The 4,966-nt window shown below is 41.9% G+C and overlaps 1 protein-coding gene across 1 annotated transcript in view; it reads right to left on the bottom strand.

Annotated features, from left to right (window-relative positions):
- The window catches only part of SCYL2 (SCY1 like pseudokinase 2), a 77,585-nt gene extending 72,798 nt beyond the window's left edge, over positions 1-4,787 (bottom strand). Inside the window, exon 1 of the mRNA XM_014591739.2 lies at positions 4,550-4,787. The gene's annotated coding sequence lies outside the window, so the exon portion shown is untranslated. The remainder of the gene's footprint in view (positions 1-4,549) is intronic.
- Positions 4,788-4,966: the final 179 nt, after the last annotated feature.

Genomic DNA, 4,966 nt, shown 5'->3' with positions numbered 1-4,966 from the left:
TAGTTATATCTACACAAAGCTTCCTGAAGTTTCAAAAAATACAACTGCCAAATGAGTCCCTTACTTTCTCAAGAATATTAGAAAGAAGAACTTGGATTTTTGTCCAAAAGCACGGTAATGCAAATGAAAAGATTACTATAATAACTTCTGAAAGGGAAATCATCTTTAATAACTTTCAGTCTCATGGCACCTAGCAGAGACTAGACTTTCAATATGCACAAATTAATATACTACAAAAGATAACAATACAAATAAATAAAAATGAATCCAAAATAGTTTTATCCCTTAAAGAAACACAGGTCTAAAATTTCTTTCTATACAGAGGCCTGAAAATAAGAGAACACAACTTATATATTCATTTATATAGCTAAGTACTCATAAAGTTAAATTTTGTAACTAAAAAAGAATTACATTTAGGGCTAGTGGGGCACAGGTGGCAGTCTAGCTATTTGCAATACTGAAAAAGAGATATAGCCTACCAATCAGGATTCAGATCCCAGGTTTTTGTTTTGTTTTGGCTACTTTTTTTTTTGGGGGGGGGGGGGATTTTTGCTATAGGGCACATGCACTTGCCAGAAAGACAGAAAGAGACAGAGAGACAGAGAGAAATCAACCCCTGAGGGGATGGACATGCCGCAATCCCTTCTCCTTCATTCTCCTCTTGGGATCTTGGGCACAAACCCCCACACGTCCAATGTGAATTTAAGCCACCCGGTCCAGGACTCAAACCACTGTCGACTACATGGGAGTCCAGCGATATACCCATTACACCATCTGCTGGTCCTTGTTTTTGATTTTTAAGAGAGACATTTTCCTATGGGGCATGTATTCACTGGAGAGACAGAGAGAGAAAAGTGATAAATCACCCCCAAGGAGGGAAACATATCAGGAACACTACATATGACCCTGGCTGGCTTAAAGGATAGAGGAAGGAACCCCATTGTGATGTGATCCTGTCATGGATGACTGGCTATCTCTCTGTGCCTCTCTCTCACTCTTTTCTCTCATGAAAAAAATTAACAGAAAAATATTACATTTACCTGACATTAAATAATTTCATAAAATGCTCCACAAAATTTAGGAAAAAAATTTTATACCCACACTCCTATATGCAGTGCTTATCTTGTTATAATTAAAGAGTCATAATCTTGAGATATATTCTTGAAATACATGTTTCTTCTTATGGCAGCACTCAGAGATTTTAAAAAGTTTTTAAAAAGACAGTTTTCAAATATGATTTATGCCATTTTGTAAAGTACACAGTTATGTAAATATTATTCAGAGCAAGGAAGATTATTACCAGCTGAGTATAATCATTCTCCTTACAAAAACAGAAAATATCTATTATCAGGTGAGCTAAAATGAATTATTTACAGAAACGTCTAATTTAAGAAACACAACAAAACAGAAATTGAAGAGACTTAGCAATGTACATTAAAGTACATACCCATTCAAGACACTACTGGTTACCTACCAGGTGAAAAGCATCATGCTAAGTGCAGACAAACAAAAAGTAAAACATTCAGTTGTCAATGCTGGTTACAAATTTACGACCATTGTACGATAAGATTTAAAAAGTTAGATGAGGGACCACCAGGTGGTGTGGTAGTTAAGACACTGGACACTCCCACATGGCTGACCACAATTTGTCCAGACGTGATGGCTTACTTTCTCTTTCTCTCTGGTACAATTAAAATAAATGAATAAATGAACTTAATTCTTTTTTTAAAAATTTAGATGAGAGACTAAAAGGAACTAAGATCAAATATCAGATTTTTCACTTGAACAAGAAGTAAATTCTATGGAGAGATTACATTCAACTCTTCTGAAGACACTGTCAGCCAATGTAATTAGTGTTGTGTAGTATACTTTTTACTACAGGAAGTTAATTGGATTCTTGAAATAATAAGAAAAGAAACAGTAGCAGTGGAGTGGCAACTTCTCACTCATTCATTGCCTCCAGCTAGTTTAGGAAATTAAGACTAAATGACCACTCCAGTCAGTTCTCTAGATCTGCAGTTCTTCATTAATTTAAGAAAATACGAAAGCTGAGGTAGCAACAGATGATGTAATAGTTACACTGGGTTCCCATGCAACAGACCATGGTTTGAGTACCAGACTAGGAGCTTAAAACTTGGGGGACCAGAAGTTAGCGTAATGGCTATCTCACTGGACTCCCATGTAGTTGGCCGCAGTTCCGAGTCCCAGACCCGGTGTTTTAAACTCACCCCGGGCATATGTGCATGCGTGCCCAAGATCCCGAGAGCAGAAGGGATTGCGGAGTGACCATCCCCCCTGGGGGGTGATTTCTCAAAATCCCAAGAGGAGATTGGAGAAGAAGGTATTGCAGTGTGGCCCTCCCCCCAGAGTATGATTTCTCCCTTTCTGTTTCTATGTTTCTTACCATACATACCTTAAATGATTGTTATAAGAATTAAAGATGATGCATATAAAATGCTTAGTGTAATTCCTGACACATTAAGCATTCAGTGAATTCATTTATTTACCATTCATTAAGAAATTATATAGTACCTAGAAATGAATAACATTTCATTAATTTGTTAAGTATTAATGAATACAGCAACTTTGCAACAGTGTCATGAGAATATAACAGGGGAATCTACCCCAACTGAGAAAGTCTAGTCTAAATTTAGCCAGATGACAAACGGAAGAATGGAATGGAATGGAATGGAAAGGAAGAGCAATTCCAGGTAGAGGAATTCTCATAAGCAAAAGCCATATACCTGTAACAGGAGAACAGAAAAGAGGGCACAGTGACTAGAAGTGAGAGAATACCAGAAAGTATTCTGGAGCTGAGGATGGAAAAACAATCAGGGCTCATCCACACAGGGCCTTGTGGAGCATGTCAACGATTTCCATTTATCTTAAAGAACAATGAGAAGCCACTGAAGGATTTTAAACATACAGGCTATGTGATTTTGGAAAAGTTACTTAATCTGGAAACTACAGAGGAAGTCACAGCAGATGCATGTAGACCATAATCAAAAGGCTACTAAAGCAGTCCAGATGAGAGATGATGGTGGCTGGAACTAGAGGACTAGTGTTAAAGACAAAAAGAAAACGAGATTTAAGAGATATTCAACAGAAATTCATCAGACCTGGAGTATGAGGAAACAGTCAAGTTTCCTGTAAAAAGAGATGGATGGTGACACACACTCACAAAGTTAAACACTGTAAGAGAACCTATTTTTTTTCCCTTGAGGTAGGAGGATAGATCACAAATTTCAAATACGTGAGTATGATTAGTTATTTCCAATTACAGGGTTGATTGGTACAGAAATATTCTGTTGTATAAAAGCACAATGAGTTCATCTTTATTTCTGGGAGTGTATAATAGATATTAGAGACAAAGAACAGGTTTCTGCATGTGTAGAAAGCATTTATGACAAAATGAAATCCCATATCTTCTCTTAGGTTCCTTTCCTTTACATAATGACCCCAAATCACACTTTAAGACTTCAGTTTAATGTTGCCTCCAGAAGTAATTTATACTCAGCTGTAAGTCATTCTGAACTATTTTTTAATTAGACTTATTAAGACAGAAAGCTAAACAAGTAAAAAGCCTGTGAAGTCGAAAATGAATCTTCACTCACCTGACTTTCTTGCCATCAATAGAAACAGTAGGGTTCTACAGTGACAGGCTTGTTCGAGCAATTTCATTAAACCATTAATTTTCCAGAATGGAAACATGCTACTTAGAAAACTTCTTAATCATGTAACACTTTTTTAAGTGTCATCGGATAATTTCTGAATGTGATGTTCAAAAAACGAGTTGGCAACTTACAATTAAGTCAGTATTGGCATTGCGCTTTCAAGCCGCTTGCCTCTAGAGCCTTATTAAGCCTGTTAGAGGGGCAGATGTGAGACTACTGGTCTTCTTAACTATTTAACCATACATACTTCTGTGTTCAAATCGGATCCCAAGTAGTTTTTGCAAGCTTTATCGCATCCTTTCCCTCCCGCTTACCAAAAAACAAGGGTGCAGAAGTCAACGATGGGTCTTTTAACAAAACACCTGCCCCACCCACCTCACACACAATAACCTTCCATGCAGAACTGTAGCTACAGTCACAGGAGGACGCCGTGGGGGTAAGGCCAGGTTACCGAAACCGGACCTCAGAATTGAGGGGAGCCGTCTCACCCAGTCCCGCTGTAGTATCCAGTTTCCCAAAAGGGAACCAAGATCTCCACCACAGAAACTCGAGCACACGAGCCGGCACTGGGGACCCTCCCCCTGGCAGACGACTCGGGTCCCGGGTCTCCAGTCGCCTGGAGGCCTCTTCTGAGAACCCGGGCCTCTCGGATGCGCTCCCCGGAGCTCGCGGCTCTCCCCACTTCGTGCGGGTGCGCCAGCTGCCCCGCCGGCCCGTCAGGCCCGTCACCAGGCAACAGTCGCCAACCTGGGCGACCCGGGGAGGCCTAGCCCGGACTCAAGTCCTTCCCCATTCCTTCCTGGCTGGCCGTGGGAGCCTAGGCAAGAGCGCGGCGGGTGAAGGAGGTCGCTCGGGGCTGGCGACGGGTCACTCACCTCTTCCCTCTTCCTGGAAGGGGCGGTACAGGGGCTCGTTTTCTCCGCCCCCGAAACGCCGCCCGGCAGTTTCTGCCCAGCCTCCGCTCCTGGCCGCGGCAGCCGGCTTACTCCATAGCCTTCACCACCCTCGCAGCCGCAAAGACTGGAGCTGGAGAAGGGAAGAGGGAAGGGAGGGGAGGGACTGGGGATCAACAGTAAGGGGAGGAACAGAAGACTAAAAGACCTGCCGGCCACGGCATGACGTCTGTCTCCTAGTCCAGGGAAGAACAGGCCGATTTTCGTGAGCCCTAGAAGTTGCTTCTGCCGGAAAAGGAGGGCAGGTTAGCGCTGTCTCTACTAGCTAAATGCATAGTGACGGTCGGGGGGAAGCCGAGGAGAGGGGTGATTTGGACTCTGCTCCTCAGGGTCCTGGCC

This window comes from Tupaia chinensis, unplaced genomic scaffold (assembly GCF_000334495.1).
Source record: "Tupaia chinensis unplaced genomic scaffold, TupChi_1.0 Scaffold000054_1, whole genome shotgun sequence".
Classification (NCBI taxonomy): Eukaryota; Metazoa; Chordata; class Mammalia; order Scandentia; family Tupaiidae; genus Tupaia; species Tupaia belangeri.
The sequence above is the reverse complement of the archived record's forward strand: the minus strand, read 5'-3'. Positions and strand labels throughout refer to the sequence as shown.